The sequence below is a fragment of the Zonotrichia albicollis genome, chromosome 18 (genome assembly GCF_047830755.1).
Source record: "Zonotrichia albicollis isolate bZonAlb1 chromosome 18, bZonAlb1.hap1, whole genome shotgun sequence".
NCBI lineage: Eukaryota > Metazoa > Chordata > Aves > Passeriformes > Passerellidae > Zonotrichia > Zonotrichia albicollis.
Genome location: NC_133836.1, coordinates 12338010 through 12360317, shown reverse-complemented (window position 1 = coordinate 12360317; position 22308 = coordinate 12338010). Strand labels below are relative to the sequence as shown.

The following is a 22308-nucleotide window of genomic DNA, read 5'->3' as shown; positions in this document are numbered from 1 at the left end:
CACATTTGAAAAAACCTTGTGCTGCTCCGTGTCCTCTCCATGGTGGGGTCGGGATGAGTCCATCAGAGGTTTGGGAGCATCTCAGCGTGGTCCAGAGCTGCCAAATCCCTTTTTCCTTCCCATCCCAGCCCTTTGGGGATTATAATTCCGAGGATGGGAGCTGCAGCAGCACAGCAAACACGGGGATTGGGTTCGCAGATAAATTTCCACCCAGCTGTGCTCAGCAGAGGGGCTGGGGTGGCTGAGCCCGGTGATGGAGCACTGGAGGCTCCTGGCATCTGCTGCTCCCTTTGTTTGCCTCTCCCACGCTGTTTTCCCGGGATGCCACCATCATCCATCTGCCACGCAAACCCTCGGGAAAAGCGGCTCATGGGGGCACCCAGGGGATGGAGCAGAAAATCACGGCAAGTTCACACGGTTCCCCCCCCTCTCTCCTTCCCTCCTCGCCACTGCCCGAGCACTTGAAAGGTAAAATAATGATGGCTGGCCATTAATAAACCATGAGCGCTCCACACTTCTCCCGTCGAGGGCTTTTCATCTTTCAAAGCCTGCAGGAGCTGGAGCCAATTAAAGCAGGCTGAGCCCAAGCGGGGACGGGGCCAGCCAGGGGGGTTTGAGGGGAAGGGGCTGCTCGGATGGATTCTCCCAGCTGGAGTAATGGGGGGATTTGGGGCTAAAGAGGCACCACCGATGCCTCCTTCACTGGGCTCACCGTGGTGGTGTCACCATCTCTTGGATGTGCAAGGAACAGGGTGGTGAAGATGGAGGGCTGCCATCAGTCTGGAGAGGAACTGGTTGGCACTGGTTTGGAACTGGGCAGCCCTGGTGTGGAACTGGTTGGCACTGGTGTGGAATTGATTGGCACTGGTGTGGGATGGGCTGGAAATGGTGTGGAACTGGCTGGCACTGGTGTGGAACTGGTTGCCACTGGTGTGGAACTGAGCAGCCCTGATGTGGAACTGGCTGGCACTGGTGCGGAACTGGTTGGCACTGGTTTGGAACTGGGCAGCCCTGGTGTGGAACTGGTTGGCACTGGTGTGGAATTGATTGGCACTGGTGTGGGATGGGCTGGAAATGGTGTGGAACTGGCTGGCACTGGTGTGGAACTGGTTGCCACTGGTGTGGAACTGAGCAGCCCTGATGTGGAACTGGCTGGCACTGGTGCGGAACTGGTTGGCACTGGTTTGGAACTGGGCAGCCCTGGTGTGGAACTGGTTGGCACTGGTGTGGAATTGATTGGCACTGGTGTGGGATGGGCTGGAAATGGTGTGGAACTGGCTGGCACTGGTGTGGAATTGATTGGCACTGGTGTGGAATTGATTGGCACTGGTTTGGAACTGGGCAGCTCTGGTGTGAAACTGGGCAGCCCTGGTGTGGAACTGGCTGGGACTGGTGTGGAACTGATTGGCAGTGGTGTGGAACTGGGCAGGCCTGGTGTGAAATGGGACAGCCCTGGTGTGGAACTGGGCAGCCCTGGCATGGAATTGGGCAACTCTGGTGTGGAACTGGTTGGCACTGGTATGAAACTGGGCAGCCCTGGTGTAGAACTGGTTGGCACTGGTGTGGAATTGATTGGCACTGGTGTGGGATGGGCTGGAAATGGTGTGGAACTGGCTGGCACTGGTGTGGAATTGATTGGCACTGGTGTGGAATTGATTGGCACTGGTTTGGAACTGGGCAGCTCTGGTGTGAAACTGGGCAGCCCTGGTGTAAAACTGACTGGGACTGGTGTGGAACTGATTGGCAGTGGTGTGGAACTGGGCAGGCCTGGTGTGAAATGGGACAGCCCTGGTGTGGAACTGGGCAGCCCTGGCATGGAATTGGGCAACTCTGGTGTGGAACTGGTTGGCACTGGTATGAAACTGGGCAGCCCTGGTGTAGAACTGGTTGGCCCTGGTGTGGAACTGGACAGCACTGGTGACTCCAGCTCCAGAACAGAGCTGCTGTTGGCACCACAGTGCCCAGTGCAGGGAGGCTGAGCTCACTCCTGGCTTGTGGTAATGAGATGCCAGCACCAGAACTGAGAAAAATGTCCAAAATATCCCCCAAAGCAGCTTTAACAGCGGCTTTGGAGTGCGGGGGATGCCTTTGGGCACATCCCTGTGGGATCTGTGTGTGTGTGTGTGTTGCAGGGACAGGCACAGGGACACTCACACGTGGCTGTCACCTCCTCCCTGCTGAGGATGAATCACAGCCCATTAATATTTCACAGGATAAACACCAGGAGTGGCAGAGGAGCTCAACCGCAGGCCGGCAGCTCCAGCTCTCTGTCCCTGCTGCTGGGTGAGCCCATGGCGTCATTCCTGCTTGGATGCCCTTGGTGTGGGCACCATGGGGATGCTCTAACATCAGACAGGGGTACTGAACTTTTGGGGTCCCTTGAGATATTAAACCACTGTTGCCGTGCTAATATATTGGAATTAAGCAGAAGTGAGGGTGCCACCTCAGGGGTCTCTTCCCTGACCGATCCATCCCCAGGATGGAGCTGCCCCACGTTGGACGCCAATATATTGAAATTAAATCCCGATATAGCCAGATGGAAGGTGCCTGGGCTCATCTGGCTCTTGCTGCTTGACCAAAGGTGGCAGCTGCGGTGGTTTCACCCCAGAGACACTTTTGGCTGGCTGGATGTGTGTGTGGTGTTTCACCCCACAGACACTTTGGGCTGTGGGTGTGTGGTGTTTCACCCCACAGACACTTTGGGCTGTGGGTGTGTGGTGTTTCACCCCACAGACACTTTTGGCTGGCTGGATGTGTGGTGGTTTCACCTCAGATACACCTTTGGCTGGCTGGATATTGCAGCAAAAATGAGGGTGCCATCTCAGGGGTCTCTTCCCTGACCGATCCATCCCCGGGATGGAGCTGCCCCACGTTGGGCGCCAATATCTTGGAATTAAATCCCATTATAGCCAGATGGAAGGTGTCTGGGCTTGTCTGGCCTTTGCTGCTTGACCAGAGGCGGCAGCTGTGGTGGTTTCACCTCAGAGACACTTTTGGCTGGCTGGGTGTGTGGTGTTTCCCCCCACAGACACTTTTGGCTGGCTGGATGCTGCAGCTGGGTGCTTGGAGGCAAATCCAAGCCTGCAGGAGCTCGGTTTTACATCTGGCAGAGAAGCTTTAAGGTGATGGTGAAGGAAAGGAGTCGGTTCTGATGGAGGGTTTGGATCCAGAGCTTTATTCTGGCCCACAGGCCTCTGAATGCAGCACCAGCTCCAACAGAACTCCCTGAGCCCTTGGTTGCTGCTCCTTTAACCCCGGGGAGAGGGGCAGGGAAGAGGCAGGGAGCCACCAACCAGGTACAGGAGGGGAGGGACAAAGGGACAAATGACACCTGGATGGCCCAATGGCCCCTCAGAGGCATCTTTTGAACTCTGCAAATCACTCAACGCCCTTCTGGAATGCCAAGATTGATGGACAGCCGTCAGCAGGGGCAAGGGAGGGGAAGGGAGAGGTTGTTGGCACACCTGAGGAAAGAACCGGCATGACTGAGACAGGCTGTTACATCACACCACAGCAAACCACCTCAGTTCCCACCAGGGAGGGTGGCTCTAAACGTGTCCCTGTGGTGTCCCAGCACTGCTTAGGTCACCCACCCTCCCTCCGGACACACCGGGCTTGTCAGAGACACAAATCTGCCTTGATTTGTGTAATTCTGCCCCCAAATTCAGCCCCAGTTTAACACCTCCGATGCCCTGAGGTGCGGCCGGTGTCACAGGTCTCTGCTCCCCGTGGGACCCGGGGCAGGGCTGGGCTCTGCCCTGCAGCAGCACAAGGAAAGGCTGGCGAGGAGCCGAGCCAGGGGCTGAGAACCAGCGGTGACCCGCAGGAGGTGCCGGGGGGGACACGGGGGACAATCCGGGCTGGCCGGGATCCCGCACCCCTGCCCGGTGCTCCCCGGGCACAGCCCCACAATGGGCCATTGTTCCCAGTCTGATTTATGCTTCCTCCCCAGGCTGCTCTGGCCTTTCTCAGGAGCCGCCAGGAGCTCAGGGCCTTTGAGGCTGGCAAGGGGGTTTATTTACCGAGGCGAAGGAGACAGGGCTGCTGTGGAAAGTGCATTTTTTAGCATCAGTCTCATTACATGGTAATGACAATGGGAGGATGCCAGCAGCTCACATTCAGGCAGCAGGCTAAAAAACTTAATGTTATAACTTGCTTTATAAGCTTCTTAACTGATCTCACAAAGCAAAAGCACATTGACAGTAGTTCTATTTAATCACCACAAGCACACGTACTTTTGGTTAAAACAATCTAATAACTGCTGCTTTAACTCTACTCACCGTTTTCCTATATCTAAAGCCTACCTTTTACAACTTTCCCAAAAACCCTCTAATTTTGTAAATTCCCACAGGCCGCTATTTTCAGGGGGAGTCAGGGTGGGCTGAGCCCCTGCAGCCACCCGGGGGGAGTTCCAGCCTGGCTGAAGCTCCAGCTCTTCATTAGGGCTTGATTAGCTCATTAAGGGCTGTGGGACACTCGGGGACAGCCCGGGCCCCGGGGGGACAGAGCAGTGCCCAGGGCTGGGGTTAATTTGCCACTCGTGTGGTGGCCACCCGGCCTTTAACAGGATTGTGGCTCTGAGCTGATCCCGCTTTGCAGAGTCCCGGGATTAATTAATTAATTAATCAATTCATTCATTCATTCCGTGCCCGGGGGGCTCCAGCAGCTCCCCAGGGAAGGGGCTGCGCTGCCCCAGTCCCCACTGCTGCTGCTGCTCCATTGCTCAGCAGATTCTCTTTCCTCACCTCTATTTTTACGCTGCCCTGGGGACAGAAACCCGACCCCTGTGACTGCCGACCCTGCCGGGCTCCCAGCACAGGATCCTTTCCTCCTGGCAGATCTGGGAAGGAGGAGATTCCCAATCTCCAGCTTTTTTGCCTTAAACGTGACACCTGCAGCCTCCTCCAGAGAGCTGAGCCGTGCCCTGGGCAGCAGCAGGTAAAGAAACTGGCTGAGGGTTTTCCTGTGCCCCAGAATTTTATTTATTCCTGGTTTTTTTGGAGGGACAGGGTGGCTTTCCGTGCCTGGATTAGGGATGGGAGGGTGTGACTGTTCACAGGGGTTTTTGGATTGGGGAAGAGACGAGGATCTGATCCATGTTTCAGAAGGCTGATTTATTGTTTTATGATATATGTTACATTAAAACTATACTAAAAGAATAGAAGAAAGGATTTCATCAGAAGGCTGGCTAAGAATAGAAATGGATGGAATGATAACAAAGGTTTGTGGCTTGGGCTCTGTCCAAGCCAGCTGACTGTGATTGGCCATTAATTAGAAACAACCAACATGGGCCAATCACAGATGCACTTGTTGCATTCCACAGCAGCAGATAACCATTGTTTACATTTTGTTCCTGAGGCCTGTCAGCTTCTCAGGAGGAAAAATCCTAAGGAAAGGATTTTTCATAAAAGATGTCTGTGACAGGAGGGGATCAGGGGACCCCGGGGGTGCTGTGAGGTCCCTGTGGGGTGGGGAAGGGTCAGTGATGCTGTAGGAAAGTAATCCCACACTTGGGGTTTGTGCCTGGGCACCTGGAGGGGAGAAGTTGTCCCAGAGGGGAATTGTCCCACCAGGGTGTGGGAGACCTGTCCCAGACATCCCCAGGAGGATCTGGAGAGGAAATCCCTGTGCCCCCATCCTAGGGACAGGGTAGGGGTGCTCTGTGGGACCCCCTGGCTCCATGGCCCCACTTCCAGTTGGTGGAGAGACATTCTGGAGTCCTGGAAGGTGCCAGGCACGGTGGATGAACCTTCAGCCTGAACTTCCATCCTCCTCAGCCACCAGGTCCTGTGGGGACAGCTCAGCTCCACCCTCCTCCAGCCCCACAGCCATGGGGTAGAACCCAGCAATTCCCACTGCCAAAACCATGGAATTCCCACAGCCAGAACCAGGGAATTCACACAGCCAGAACCAGGGAATTAACAGAGCCAGAACCAAGGAATTGCCACTGCCAGAACCATGGAATTGCCACTGCCAGAACCAAGGAATCCCCACTGCTAGAACCAAGGAATCCCCACTGCTAGAACCAGGGAATTCACACAGCCAGAACCAGGGAATTCATGCTGCCAGAACCAAAAAATTCCCACAGCCAGAACCAAGGAATTGCCAGAGCCAGAACCAGGGAATTCACACAGTCAGAACTCAGCTATTCCCACTGCCAAAATGAAGGAATTTCCACTGCCAGAATGAAGGAATATCCACTGCCAGAACCAGGGAATATCCACTGCCAGAACCATGGAATTCCCACAGCCAGAACCAGGGAGTTTCCACTGTCAGAACCTTGCCCTTCCTGCTCTCCAGAGCCTCCCTGCACCCTGTGGAGTTCCAGGATGTGCAGGCTGCCCATGCAGAGCCATTCCCACCCGGCAGAGCTGAGCTTTGGCTGCTCCCAGAGCCTGGATGTGCTGCTGGAAATGCAGAATGAGCTGGGAAACAGCCAAAGGTTTGGGGTTTGGGGGCTCAGGGGCTGATCCCCTCGTTGGAGGGATAATTCCAGCAGCAAATCCACTATGGAAGGGGTAAGAAAGGAGTCATCCCCATGCTGGCAGCTGGAGCAGGATGATTCCATGTGGGATTGCAATCTGGGAGTGCTGGGATGCTGCAGGGAGGGACTGGAACCCAATTAATCCATTTTTTTCCAAGCTCCTTCTGCACCGGTGCTGTCAAATTCCCCCCAGCCGTGCTGTAGGGCTGGCAGCTCCTATCAGGATTCCTGAAGGAAAATTTCACTCCAGGAACACCTGGTTTTCTCCAGAGGTTTTCCCAGAGGTTGGTTTGCTGGCTGCAGTGGCACTTGGGACTCTGCTCATCCTCTGGGTCTGGTGACACCAAGAGCTTCTGGTGCTGCTCTGTGACCAGGGGACAGCCACCCCCGAGCTCCTGGGTGTTGGGATTAATATCCCTGGATTGGGTTTCAGATATTTTTGGTCCTGGAAGTCCCATGGGTGATGATGGATCCTTCCTCCACGTGGCCAAACTCTTTTTTGGGATTTAACCACCCTTAACTTATTCCCAGCTGCCTGCTCCATTCATCCCCAATTCCAGCACCTTCCATGGGGATGGCTCCTTGCTCACCCCTTCCATGGGGGAATTACTGCTGGAATTATCCCTCCAACAAGGGGATCAGCCCCTGAGCCCCCAAACCCCAGACCTTTGGCTGTTTCCCAGCTCATTCTGCATTTCCAGCAGCACATCCAGGCTCTGGGAGCAGCTAAAGCTCAGCTCTGCCGGGTGGGAATGGCTCTGCATGGGCAGCCTGCACATCCTGGATCTGCACAGGGTGCAGGGAGGCTCTGGAGAACAGGAAGGGGAAGGTTCTGGCAGCGGAAATTCCCTGGTTCTGGCAGTGGGAATTCCATGGTTCTGGCAGTGGAAATTTCCTGGTTCTGGCAATGAGACTTCTTTGGTTCTGGCTGTAGGAATTCCATGGTTCTGGCTGTGTGAATTCTGTGTGAATTCCTTGGTTCCGGCAGTGGGAAGTCCGTGGTTCTGGCTGTGGGAATTCCATGGTTGTGGCAGTGGGAATTTCTTGGTTCTGGATGAGTGAATTCCCTGATTCTGGCAGCAGGAATTCCTTGGCTCTGGGAGTGGGAATTCTGTAGTTTTGGCTGTGTGAATTCCCTGGTTCTGGCAGTGGGAATTGCTGGGTTCTGGCAGAGGGAATTTCATGGTTCTGGCTGTGTGAATTCCTTGGTTCTGGATGAGTGAATTCCCTGGTTCTGGCTGTATAAATTCCTTGGTTCTGTCAGTGTGAACTTCCTGGTTCTGGATGGGTGGATTCTGTGGTTCTGGCTGTGTGATTTCCCTGGTTCTGCCTGTGGGAATTCCCTGGTTTTGGCTGTGGGAATTCCCAGGTTCTAGCAGAGAGAATTTCTTGGTTCTGGCAGTGTGAATTCTATGGTTCTGGCTGTGGGAACTCCATGGTTCTGGACGGGTGAATTCTGTGGTTCTGGCTGTGTGATTTCCCTGGTTTTGGCAGTGGGAATTCCAGGATTCTAGCTGTGTGATTTCCCTGGTTCTGTCTGTGAGAACTCCCTGTCTCTGGCGCTGAGAATTCCTCGTTCCATGGCTCCAGACAGCACCAGCGCCGTTCCCCAGGTCCTGCCCCCGGGCTTGGCTCCGTGCGGAGCTGCCCGAGGCGCTGGGAGGAAAATGGATTGATTGCCTCATTATCCCTGCTCTACCCCCCGTGCCTTAAATACAACACACCTGCCCTGAGAGCTGCTCCCACACCTCCCACAGAGCACCCTGGGACTCATTTTCCTGGGAAACAGCTCCTGAGTGCAGAGGTGAGTGGGATTTGGGCTGGGGGCGATCCTCTAGGCTGGATCTGTGTTCCAGGGTTTGGGATGCTGCTGGATGGGATAAAGTGTTCTTGGGTGCCTGTTGTGGAGGGGAGTTTGGGGGATGAATGGCTGGAAAGGTTGTGCTGTGCTCCTAAATGGAGGTGGGAATTGTTGTGGATCTGCTTCTCTTGTCATGGGAATAAGGTGGGAAAGGCAAAGGGTTTGCCTTCAAATGTTTGGGAAGCTGCAAAAGCAGCAATTTCCCTGCTGGGAGCTGCCTGTTCCTGCCTGGCTGTAGGGCATCCATCCATCCATCCATCCATCCATCCATCCATCCATCCATCATCTATCCATCCATCCGTGGCTTCCTCCAGTGCTGCTGGAGATGTCCAAGCCCCCAATAAATTCAATTATAAAACTGGAAAAAAGGCCTGTCCATCACTCACAGCCCCTTTTCCTACTGCTCCCTCCTTATTTCCATGAGTCTGGTTGGTGCTTGGGGAGGGATCCTGGGAATTTGGGATTTGGAAGCCACAACTGAGGGCCCAGAATCACTGAACTGCCCCAATGCTTCTGCTGGGAGGTGGCTGCTCAAAAATCCTTCCCATGGAGGTTTGTTGGTTAAATGGCTCTGGGGCAGAACTGCAGGGCTGGATTCTGGTTTTGGGAATGGGAATTGCTGGATTAAAAGGCTAAAAGTGGAGTTTGGAGTGAGGGCACGCAGAGTTCCTGCTCTCAGGAGCTGTATCTGAGTCACCTTGGGATGGGAAGGATCATGTGAAGTGTGACCTGCTCTGGAGGTGTTGACAACAGCACTGTGACATCAAAAACTGGTTTTATATTATTTTTTTTAGCTCCTCAGAGTTAAACTGAGGCTTTTGAGCAGGAGAGCCATGTCAGTGTTGGTGCAATAGGCAGGTCAAGCTCATTTCTCCCTGCTCAGGGCTCTCATTGGGGTTAAAACCTCTTCAATTTAAAGAAGGAAATTGTTTCTGGGGGTGTTCAGGGGCTTTGGAGCAGAACCTGACATGGGATTGAGGTGCAGCTTGTCCTGCTGGATGGGAGAGTTAGAGGGGACAGGGACAACAGGTCCCTGGCAATGATTTAATCTCCAAGGACTCCTTTAATTAATGCAGCAGCCCTTGGATGCCTCCTAATTGCCCAGGCATGCCTGACTTTGCAGCACGCAGGGGCTGAGCTTGTGCTGAGGAGCCTGGATGTGCCTTTCTGCTCTGCCTCCCTTTGGAGCTGAGAAAAAAATCAATGGAAAACCCTTCCAAAGGCCCGGAGAGCTCCGTTATCTCCGATCGACCTCAAACAAAACCCCACTGCACGCCAAGGACAGCAGCTCCTTGCCTGGTTAAAAATTCAGCTTTTCCTTACGGATGGATAAAATTCATTTGGTTTAGGGCAGAAAGAGCCGTGCTGTGGGGTGGAAATGCTATTTCCCCATTCTGCACCTTTGGGAAATGCATTTTAGGGAAAGGGAAGGGAAGGGAAAGGAAAAGTCGGTCCCCCGTGGCCCTGAAGAGCTGCAGGGCTCTCCCTGCCTTTCCCTTGAGTTGGGTGCTTGGAATTCAAGCCCAGAGCTTCTCCCATCCTCATCCTCCTTCCCAACCCCACCTGGTGAGACAGAGTCCCCCTGAGCACCCAAAATTCGCTCCCAGCCGTGCTTAGGCAGGCGTGCAGCAGCTTCCAGCCGGGAGAGATTAAAAGTTACTGAATAACCCAACTCCTCCCTCACCCCCGTGGCCGTGCCAGGTGCCCGGGGGGCATTCCCGTCATCCCAAAACCACCGGCAGCGATCCCCCCCGTGCCAGCCCTGCCGAGCCACAGGGGATGCGCTGCATGAGCACGGTGGGTCCGGGGACGGGGGCACAGCCGAGGGGCAATGCCACCGTGGCAAGGACGGCACGCAGGCGGCTGGGCACGGCTCACGCAGCCCTCCCGCAGCTCCAGCGCCGCCTGAGCCCTTTTCCTGCCGCTGCCCAGCGCCTCCTTCCCCGGCTCCGGCCGGCCCCTGCCTCCGGACGAGCCATGGCCTCGGTTCGTGCCTTTTGTTCGCTCTTCCTTTCGGCGCCCGGAGCCCGGGGCTGCGGCGGGGGCGAGCGGGGGGCGCTGCCCGGGGGCCTCTCGGCGCCTCCCTCCGGACCCAAGTAAGGCTGGGGACCGAGGGGACACTCCGGGGAGGTGGCTCGGGGCGGCTGCCAATGTCCAAGCGGGAGTTGTGGTGTTTTTCCAGGAGTGTTTTGTTCGGGATGGGAGCGGTGGGGTCTGTTGGGATATCGCTCCCGATCTCCCGGCTCCGCTTGTTTCTCGCCTCGGACACACCTTTGGAGGGGTGGGCTGGGGATGTCGGCAGCGCTCTCCTGGCTGGGGGCTCTGCGGGATCATTTTAGGGTGGTGAAAGCCCTAAAAACCCGTCCCAGGTGCGCCTTTCTCCACCTGGGCACCTCCAGCTTCTCCTGCGTGCATGGGCCCTGCCCTGGGCACAGCACGGCAGATTTGGGGCAGGTGTGGGGAAGGAAAAACACCCGAAAAGAAGGGATGGGAAGGGAAGGGAAGCATCTCCTGCGGGGAGGCGTGCGCTCCTTCCTCCAGCTCCCAGCTCATCCTGCAAACTGCGTCGGCACCGCAGCTGCTCCGGCTTCCTGGGAAGTCCTATTGATGCCAAAGCAATCCTGGAGAAGGGAGGGGGGATGACTAAAGTTATCCGCGGCCGTGTGCGGCTGCAGATGCGGGGTCCTTCCCCCCCTTGCCGCTGTTTTTTTGGGGAGGGGTTCCGAGGCTGTGATCAAAAGCTGGAGCTGGCGTCCATCTGCTTCTGACAACCTGAGCGCTCGCTGGCAGCTTCTGCATTCAGAGCCTTGAATTCCTCAATAATTAGGAGTTTTTTCGGAAAAAAAAATATTCTCCATCTGGGCTTTTTCATGATGGGAATGAAAAGCCAAGGTGGGTGTGGGAGGGGGGCAGGTGGATTTTCAGCCTTAGCAACCCAAATCTTGAAATATTACATCAGCACCGAAGAGGTGTAATTAAGTAGGAAACAAATGAGCCCAGCTAATCTGTTTTGCTTGTTTGAGCTTAGCGGAGTGCAGAAAACAAACAGAGGCTGAATGATGAATGAGACTTTTTATTTATTTATTTTTAAAGGGTTTTTCTTTGCCCGGAGCCCCGAGGGGGGGTTGGGATGTGGGTCAGGAAACGCGGCCGCTCTCCCATCCCCGCGGCTCCGAGGTCACCGGGCCGGGGCTCTGCCCGTTCTCCTCTTCCATTGCCCGCTCTGCCTCCCTTGGAAGCCTTCCCGCAGGGATGGGGATGGGGATGCATCTCCGAGCTGCTCTTCCCTGTGCCATCAAGGGGAAGGGCACCGCGGGTGGCAGCGAGTGCCCTTTAAGGTGGCACTGCCACCTCAGCTCCTCGGGACACGAGGGCACGGCTGGGGGGTGGGCTTTCTGCAGGAATTGCTGCTTTTGGGGCACCTTTGGGTGCCAGGAGTGAGGAAAAGCTTCGTGGGGACCCCACAGGCTCCGCCCCACCCTCCCCCTGTTTCCCTGTCCCCGGCCACCCCACAAAGGACGGGGGGACACGGCCGTGGCTGTGGGGCTCTCACAGCTCTTCAAAGAGCCCAGGGGGCTCCAGCAGCTGGGATGTGTCCCTGCGTGTCCCCCCAGGTCTTGTGGCATCTCCGTGCTCCCTGTGCCGCTCCCCCGGGAGGGCTCGGGGGGCTGGGGCCGCCCTCGGGGCCACATTTGGGGCCACATTTGGGGCTGCCTTCGGGGCCACTTTGGGGCTGCACTGGGGCCGCTTTGGGGGTGCCTTTGGGGCTGCTTTGGAGCTGCCTTTGGGGCTCTGGGATGGTTTTCCCCCCGCTGCCAGGCTCCAGCAGTGACACGAGGTGCCAGGAGCAGATGGCAGCCATCGGCCGGGCTGGCTCTCAGATCCCTGTGGCTCCTGGCACCGTGCTGGGCAGCGGCTCCTCGTAACCCTCTCGCTGCCACGCTGCTCTCTGGGGGAAAACTGGACGGTTTTGGGGTCTCTGCATTGAGTGTTTTGCATTTGAGCCCCTTGCCCAGCCCAGAGGGGTTTCTGGTTGCTGTTCCTGGTGTGATGCTCCAAGCTGAGGATGGAGAGGAGGAACTTTGTGGGTCTGGAGCGCTGCCCATCAGTCAGTGGTGACAGTGACCCTGTTCCCCCACCCCCCTCCTGCCAAACCTTGCAGAAATGGATTTAAAAGCAGAGGAAAGGAGCAGCTTTTGGGGTCTGAGAGGGCAGGGGCTGTGCCCTGGGTGGGACAGGGGCGGCTGTCACTGTCAGTGTGTGGGGTCAGCCCAGAATGGGGAGCCTGAGGACCCTCCTGGCACCAGACTGCCCCAAAATCACAGGGCAGAGGAGGTGTTCCCAAAATGGGGGAGCCCCAAACCCTGTATGGCAGAGATGATGTTCCCAAAATGGGAGAACCCCAAAGCCTTGCACGGCAGTGATGTTCCCAAATGAGGGAGCCCCAAAACCTGTCATGGTAGAGGTGATATTCCCAAAATGGGGGAACCCCAAAATCTTACACATCAGAGGAGATGCTCCCAAAATGGGGGAACCCCAAACCTTGCACGGCAGAGGGGATGCTCCCAGAATGAGAGAGCCTCAAACCTTGCATGGCAGTGATGTTCCCAAAATGAGGCACCCCCAAAACCTGCAGAGGAGATACTCCCAAATTGGGAGAACCCAAAACCTTGCACGGCAGTGATGCCCCCAAAATAGGGGAACCCCAAAATCTGGCATGGCAATGATGCTTCTAAAATGGGGGAACCCCAAAACCTTGCACAGCAGAGGAGATGTTCCCAAAACAGGAGAACCCTAAAACCTTGCATGGCAGTGATGCCCCCAAAATGGGAGAACCCCAAACCCGGCATGGCAGAAGATATGTTTCCAAAACTGGGGAGCCCCAAAACCTTGCATGGCAGTGATGCCCCCAAAATAGGGGCCACACACCCTAAAACCTAGCACAGCAGATGTTATGCTCCCAAAATGGGGAAGCCCCAAAACCTTGCACAGCAGAGATGTTCCCAGAATGGGCGAGCCCAAAAACCTTGCACAGAAGAAGTGGTGGTCCCAAAATGGGGGAACCCCAAAACCTTACACATCAGAGGAGATGCTCCCAAAATTGGGGAGCTCCAACACCTTGCACAGCAGTGATGCCCCCAAAATGGGAGAACCCCAAAACCTGGCAGAGGAGATGCTCCCAAAATGGGAGAACCCCAAAACCTTGCACGGCAGTGATGCCCCAAAAATGGGAGAACCTCAAAACCTGGCAGAGGAGTTGCTCCCAAAATGGGAGAACCCCAAAACCTGGCAGAGGAGATGCTCCCAAAATGGGAGAACCCCAAAACCTTGCACGACAGTGATGCCCCAAAAACGGGAGAACCTCAAAACTTGGCAGAGGAGATACTCCCAAAATGGGAGAGCCCCAAAACTTTGCATGGCAGAAGATATGCTTCCAAAACGGGCGAGCCCCAAAACCTGGCACTGCAGTGATGCTCCCAGCGTGCCCACCCTGCTCAGAGCCCCCCAAAACACCCCTGACTCTTCCTGGGCTCCCGCTCTCTTGGCCGTGCCCCACCGGGATCCCCCCACACCGCCGGCTCTCCCCTTGCATTCCCTGCCCTCCCTCTCTCCCCCGGAGCAGCCAGGAAATTGGGAAGCGGCCAAAATGAACCAAGTTTTCCCCTTCCCTCCTGGGTGACAATTCCAAGCCCGCGGGAGCTCTGTGGCCAGCAGCCAGCTCTGGATCCACAGCCCGAGGGGAGCAGCAGCCCCTGCCTCCCGCCAGAACCCACACAAGCACTCCTCTTGTTGTTATTATTATTATAATTATTATTACATTTATTTTAAATTCTGTTTCTCCTCGGCCAGGGGAGGGCTGGAGGGATTTATTGGCTGTGCCTGCCTGGTTTCGGCAGCGCTGCTGCTCTCTCCGAGTCATCAGAGCCGTTCTGGAAGGGAGAATTGAGCAGCTCGGGAGCGGGCGGTGTCCTCCTCGCCCAGCGAGGCTGTTTATCCTCCTCGCTCGGGTTTCAGACGAATAAATTTGCCAGACAACAATGATATTAGCCTCGTCTCAAAGACTTTATCAATTTGCAGTTGTCTCTCCGCTGATAGTTTTTTATTGAGCTGTCTGAGATGATTTCCAAAGAGAGGGCTGCAATTTCAACTATTAAGTAATTTGGGAGAGCAATTAGTGTGAATCTGGAAACTCCCTGTGTTGCTCCTGAATAAATCAACCTCTCTGCGAGAGAGAGAGCCGTGCTGAAAGAGCCCGGGCTGATTTATGGGAAAGGGGGGTTTGTCCAGGGAAACAGCAAGGAGATAGTTCCTGGCCTGGAAAACTTCAGTGCTTTGGTGGTGCTGTGGTTCAGGGGGTATTGGGGGTCCTGGGAGCTGGGATTTCCTCGGGGGTGTCCCCTCCTTGGACCCCCAACTCCAAAAGGATTTCCTGCTAAAAGAGGTTCTGGGTTTGCTCCTGCTTTGGTTCTCTTGGGGGAGATGGAGAGGGGTGGAGGGGATGGGGGCAGGGAAATGAGGGAGGGCAGAGGAGATCCCAAATCCTCTAGGATTGCTCCATCCATGGGGTTGAATCCAACTCCTAACTCCCAGTGCTGAACTGGGGCAGGGTTGATTTGGATGAGATACAAGGAAGATGTTTTTAGGATGAGGATGGTGAGGCGGGGCTGCTCCATCTCTGGAATGTCCAAGGCCAGGTTGGACAGGGCTTGGAGCAGCCTGGGATGGTGGAAGGTGTCCCTGCTATGGCAGGGCAGGAATGAGATGGGCTTTATGTCCTTTCCAACCCAAACCATTCCATGATTCCATTCTCTGGCACCACAGGGCTGTCAAGGCCTTGCCAAAGTGAGCTCTCACAGCCTGAGCTGCTGTTCCTGATCCACAGAGCTCCTCCCTTCTCCTGGGATCAGATCAGGGCCACTGGCCATGATTTACACCTGAGAAATCCCTGCTAGCCGCTCCCACATCCATCCCAGGTGGGGTTCTCCAGCAGGATTTGCCCCATCCCCTCCCCAGAGCAGCCTGTGCATCCCAGATGGACAATGGGTGATGACATTTCCCTTTTCCCTGGGCTCCCCTGGACCCCAGCATCCCCCAGGGGCAGGGGCAGCTCCTCAGAGCACAGGGTGAAGCACAGGGACCACCCCAGCCCTGTTCTCCACTCCAGGGTCATCCCAGGACAGTTATTGCTGGCTGCAGGAGCATGGCTGGAGAACCCCCCCCCCCACTGCAGAGTTTCTTCTGTTTGGAGCTTTTTCCTGGTGGCTGCTGCTTCCCCCTCTGAATCCCTCCATAATCCACTAAGGGACCTCACATCTCCCTTTCCTTCTCCTTTTTTTCTTTTCTTTTTTTTTTTTTTTTCTGTTCCTAAAACAATTAGCTTGGCTCAAACCCTCTGCAATCCATCAATTAATACAAGCTGCAGCAGTAAATTAAAGGGAAACAGGAACAACTATGCTGGGATTAGGTCACTGAAACTATAAACTTTGGAACAAATCAGATTTCCTTGGGAAGGGAAATGGACAGCAGTGATATGTCAAGCCCTGAGATGAGACAGGCTCGGAGCAACTTTCCAGAGTCTCCTGACTTGGCTGCTGGATGCCAGAACTTCTTCCCCAGGGGAAGTTTTGGGTTGCCAGACCCCGTTGCTGCTGCTGGAAGCTTGGATGGCCAAATAAACAAACAAGGAGAGAGGGAAAGGGCTGGGGAAGAAGCTGCAGGGACACTTTGGGTATCAGGCCCTGCTCTCCACCATGGTTGTTGTGCCCTGCTGAAAGGTGGGATGTGAGAATTCCCAGTCACATTCTCCCAGTGACATCCCAAAGGTGGGATTTGTTCATTCCCAGTTCTCCCAGTGACATCCCAAAGGTGGGATGGGTTCATTCCCAGTTCTCCCAGTGACATCCCAAAGGTGGGATGGGTTCATTCCCAGTGACATCCCAAAGGAGGGATGTGTTCATTCCCAGTTCTCCCAGTGACATCCCAAAGGTGGGATGGGTTCATTCCCAGTTCTCCCAGTGACATCCCAAAGGTGGGATTGGTTCATTCCCAGTTCTCCCAGTGACATCCCAAAGGAGGGATGTGTTCACTCCCAGTCCTCCCAGTGACATCCCAAAGGAGGGATGTGTTCACTCCCAGTCCTCCCAGTGACATCCCAAAGGTGGGATGTGTTCATTCCATCCCAAAGGTGGGATGGGTTCATTCCCAGTTCTCCCAGTGACATCCCAAAGGTGGGATTGATTCATTCCCAGTTCTCCCAGTGACATCCCAAAGGTGGGATGTGTTCATTCCCAGTCCTCCCAGTGACATCCCAAAGGTGGGATGGGTTCATTCTCAGTTCTCCCAGTGACATCCTAAAGGAGGGATGTGTTCATTCCCAGTGACATCCCAAAGGTGGGATTGATTCATTCCCAGTCCTCCCAGTGACATCCCAAAGGTGGGATTGATTCATTCCCAGTTCTCCCAGTGACATCCCAAAGGTGGGATGTGTTCATTCCCAGTTCTCCCAGTGACATCCCAAAGGAGGGATGTGTTCATTCCCAGTGACATCCCAAAGGTGGGATTGATTCATTCCCAGTTCTCCCAGTGACATCCCAAAGGAGGGATGGGTTCATTCCCAGTTCTCCCAGTGACATCCCAAAGGTGGGATGGGTTCATTCCCAGTTCTCCCAGTGGCATCCCAAAGGTGGGATGGGTTCATTCCCAGTTCTCCCAGTGACATCCCAAAGGTGGGATTTGTTCATTCCCAGTTCTCCCAGTGACATCCCAAAGGAGGGATGTGTTCATTCCCAGTGACATCCCAAAGGAGGGATTGATTCATTCCCAGTTCTCCCAGTGACACCCCAAAGGTGGGATGGGTTCATTCCCAGTTCTCCCAGTGACATCCCAAAGGTGGGATGGGTTCATTCTCAGTTCTCCCAGTGACATCCCAAAGGTGGGATGGGTTCATTCTCAGTTCTCCCAGTGACATCCTAAAGGAGGGATGTGTTCATTCCCAGTGACATCCCAAAGGTGGGATGGGTTCATTCCCAGTTCTCCCAGTGACATCCCAAAGGTGGGATTGGTTCATTCCCAGTTCTCCCAGTGACATCCCAAAGGTGAGATGGGTTCATTCCCAGTTCTCCCAGTGACATTCCTGTCCAGAGCAGTGCTGGGGATGGTGCTCAGGGGAGGCAGGGCACCCACAGCTCTGTGCCAGCTCAGGGAAAAGGGGATAAAAACCCTCCCCAAAGCCATGGTGAGGGGCACAACAGGGATTTGTGTCCTCAGGGATGAGATCCTTGTGCTGGAGCGGTGGCAGGGCTCAGACAGATGGGTCAGAGACTACCAATGCTTATCTGCTGTTTTAGAAAGACTAAAGTTTTGTAGTAATGTTAATCTAATCCTTGTAGTAATGTTTACTACAAGGATTAGGTTAAAATCACGTCCACAAATTTATGCATATTACAACATATCTTGCTTGCAGAGTTTAATGAAATTTTCTTTTTCTGGTAAACCTGTCTGATTGAATCTTCTTGCAAAGTTCCAGGATGCCAAGGCATCCTGTTATCCAATCTCCAGATCCAAAGTTCATCAGCTGATAGTGTACCAATATCCCAACATTTTTGGACAGAGGGACAGGGAGACATCACCTGGCTGTGCAGGTGTTGCCCCGTCCTGGATGCTGCCAACCCTCCCTGGCCAGGCTGTGCCCACCCTGGGGGCATCAAGGTCAACAATGACCCTGGTTTAAAATGAAAATAAGGATGATATTGTGACTTTTCCTTCCAGCTGGAGGCAGCTGAGGATCCCAGAGGATCCCTCTGTGCTGGAGGGGTTGGAGCAGGGTGTGACAGTGGTCACAGGGAGTTCTTGGATGGGGAAGAGATGAGGATCTGACTCCATGCTTCAGAAGGCTGATTTATTATTTTATGATAGATATTACATTAAAAGTATACTAAAAGAATAGAAGAAAGGGTTTCATCAGAAGGCTGGCTAAGAATAGAATAGGAAAGAATGATAACAAAGGTTTGTGGCTCAGCTCTGTGTCCGAGCCAGCTGACTGTGATTGGCCATTAATTAGAAATAATCACATGAGACCAATCACAGATGCACCTGTTGCATTCCACAGCAGCAGATAACCAATGTTTACATTTTGTTCCTGAGGCCTTCCAGCTTCTCAGGAGGAAAAATCCTAAGGAAAGGATTTTCCATAAAAGATGTCTGCGACAGCAGGGCTGTGCACCCTCCTGGCAGGACAATCCCAACCCCTGAGCTCCAGAAACTCCTTTTGGCCCCAGCTCTTGGCTTCAGGAGATGCTGCAATCTGAATTCCTGAGTGTTCATGAGAGAAACTTTCCCTGCTCTCTGTATCTCCCTCCTCTCTTCCCACAATTTTCACCGCAGGTTTGCCCTGCTGAGATCCTTGCCCTGGCACCCCGTGGGCACCAAGGCTCCTTTTGCTGCCCCCAGCATTTAACCCCTGCCCACCACACCCCGCAGCTCCGGGCAGAGCCTCGTTAGCGCTGCAGAACCTCTGCTGGAACAGCGTGGGAGCTGCAGGGCTCAGCCTGAGAAAAACAACCCAGCCCGGCCTTTCGTTCCCTCCTAATGAGGCGTCTCAGCATCCCCGGCTCCTTCCCAGCACCCAGGTGGGAGCAAACTCCGATCTGCGGGGCTGGGAAAAGCAGGGAATTAATTCACATTTTAGCAGAGGTTTGAGTGGTGCCGAAATTCCAGGGGGAAATGGAGTTGCTGCTCGCTGGGTTGGCATCCCCAAAATTCCATGGGGTTCCCCACAAACACAAGCTGAAACATTCCTGAGGGAAGCAGGGTGGGGACACCAGGATGGGCTCTGGAATCCCTGCACAGAGGGGAATTTGGTGGGACCTTGGAGCTGATAAACCTCAGGGCAACTCTCATATGATAAGTGAACTCTGCAGGGCTGAATTTGGTTCGAATTGTAGTTAACACCTCCCTCCATGCCAGAGTTACCTACCCCAAAAATATGACTACCCCTTGCTTTATATTATAGATATATGTAAAATATATCTATACATCTATATATCTATATATCTATATATCTATATATCTATATATCTATATATCTATATATCTATATACCTATAAATATAAAATAAACATTAATATATAGATAATAAAAATGTATAAATAATTAGGTCTATTTAATATATAAATGATAAAACATACATTAATATATAATATATTTTAAGATTATATATATTAGAATATATAATAAATATATATATTTGATTCTAATTGCAATTAACACCTCCCTCCATGCCAGACTGACCTACCCCAAAAGTATGACCACTCCTTGCTTTATATTATAGATATATAGAAAATATATCTATATATCTATATGTATATATCTATACATATAAAATAAACATTAATATATATTATAAAAATATAGAAATAATTAGGCCTATTTTATATATAAATAATAAAATATACATTAATATATAATATATTTTAAGGTTATATATATTAGAATATATAATAAATATATATATTTGGTTCTAATTGCAATTAACACCTCCCTCCATGCCAGACTTACCTACCCCAAAAGTATGACCACCCTTTGCTTCATATTATAGATATATAAAAAATATATCTATATATCTATATATGGATATATCTATAAATATAGAATAAACATTAATATATATATAATAAAATGTATAAATAATTAGGTCTATTTTATATATAAATGATAAAATATACATTAATATATAATATATTTTAAGATTATATATATTAGAATATATAATATATATATTTGGTTCTAATTGCAATTAACACCTCCATGCCAGTTACCTACCCCAAAAGTATGACCACCCTTTGCTTTATATTATAGATATATAAAAAATATATCTGTATATCTATATATCTATATATCTATAAATATAAAATAAACATTAATATATATATAATAAAAATGTATAAATAATTAGGTCTATTTTATATATAAATAATAAAATATACATTAATATATAATATATTTTAAGGTTATATATATTAGAATATATAATAAATACATATATTTGGTTCTAATTGTAATTAACACCTCCCTCCATGCCAGAGTTACTTACCCCAAAATACGACCACCCCTTGCTTTATATTATATATATATACATTTTAAAAATATATCTGTATATATCTATACTTGTATAAAAATATAATATATATAAATTTCTACTTTCTATATATAAAATATAAAATATGTATATATAATATATAATATATAATATATAATATATAATATATAATATATAATATATAATATATAATATATAATATATAATACACATTAATGCACACTTTATAATATTTTAATATATTATGTATTAGAATATATAATAAATATTAATGCATTTTATTTCTATAAATTTTATTCTATAGATTTTATATTTTTGTATATTTCATATATCTATTATGTTCATTATATTTTTATTGTTATTACATTCTATTTGTATATATATTATTTATTGTAGAAATAATAATAATAATAATAATAATAATAATAATAATAATAATAATAATAATAATAATAATAATAATAATAATAACAACAACAACAATAATAATAATAGCTAGATCATACTCTGAGTGTGCTGAGGCAGATTTGGGGGATCAGATCCTGTTCACAAATCTCTTTGGATGCATTTTTGCAGTCAGCAGCAATCCTTGAACACCCTCACAGTTTTTAATTAACGTGTGCATTAATTATTTCCTCACCTGACAGTGTGGGCCCCTCAAGGGCAGGATGGTGAGTGCTTTAGGATAAAGTGAGGGTGAAATAATTCCCCTTTTTCCATGAGAGTTGGGGTAGTGAGCAGAGGAGGGAAGGAGTGAGGATGAGGAGCGTTGGGATGGAGTAAAGCAGAGTGATGAGAGCCCAGTCCTGGTACACTTGGTGCAAAAATTTCCTGTTTTAATTAGGAACATCCCAATTCCTATTGATGAAACCTCTCCCTGCTCTGAGGGCAGGAAATCCAGGCAAATCCTGCTCTGGGCTGGAGACTTTCCTAGGGAACACCTGCAGGGAACATTTCCAGCAGCTGTAGGAGAACATTTCCCTGTTGCTGGGAACTTCCAGCAGCTGCTGTAGGAGAACGTTTCTCCTGGGTTTGGCCGCACCAGCCTGGAGTGAAAATTGTGGGAAGGAGGGTGCAGAGAGCAGGAAAACCCAAAGCAGGGGTGGTTTCATGAGCTCTACACCCAATTTATTGCTCTTTAACCCCATTTTCCTGGCTCTGAGTGAGGACAGGGATGGGAAGAGCAGAGGCATTTCAGCCTGGGCTGGGATGTTCTGCTGGCCCCACAAAATTTGGCTTTTTCCTTCACCTTCTCCTCTGGTTTATATTTTCCCACCCTCATAACAAGAGCAGATTCCAGGAATTGTGTTGTAGTTTCCAAACAAAAACTGTGTAGACTCCCAAATTGATGCCAGGAGGAGCTGAAGCAGCTTCCAGGAGCACCTGGATCCTGCTTTGGGAGCAGCAGGCAGGGAATTCCCAGCAGGATTTGGGTAATCCAGGGTGTCCCTGGTGCTTCCAACATCAATATCCCCAGTTCCCACCTCTGGGGAGAATGGGCCTTGGGAGAGGCCAAGACAGAAAAGTGGGATTTGCAAGCTGGGATAAATCTGAAATAAACGTGGGATAAATCTGGGATAACTGTGCAATAACTGTGGGATAAGTCTGGAATAACTCTGGGATAAGTCTGGAATAATTTGGATAACTGTGGGATAACTGGGGTAACTGTGGGATAAGTCTGGGATAATTCTGGGATAAATCTGGAATTACTGTGGGATAAGTCTGGGGTAACTCTGGGATAACTTTGGGATAAGTCTGGGATAAATCTGGGATAACTCTGGGGTAACTCTGGGATAAGTCTGGGATAAATCTGGGATAAATCGGGAATAACTGTGGGATAACTCTCAGATAACTCTCAGATAACT

At 51.4% G+C, this 22308-nt stretch overlaps 1 protein-coding gene across 1 annotated transcript in view; it reads left to right on the top strand.

Annotated features, from left to right (window-relative positions):
* Positions 1 to 10282: 10282 nt before the first annotated feature.
* The window catches only part of NOS1 (nitric oxide synthase 1), an 86369-nt gene continuing 74343 nt past the window's right edge, over positions 10283 to 22308 (top strand). The window contains exon 1 of the mRNA XM_074554591.1: positions 10283 to 10441. The gene's annotated coding sequence lies outside the window, so the exon portion shown is untranslated. The remainder of the gene's footprint in view (positions 10442 to 22308) is intronic.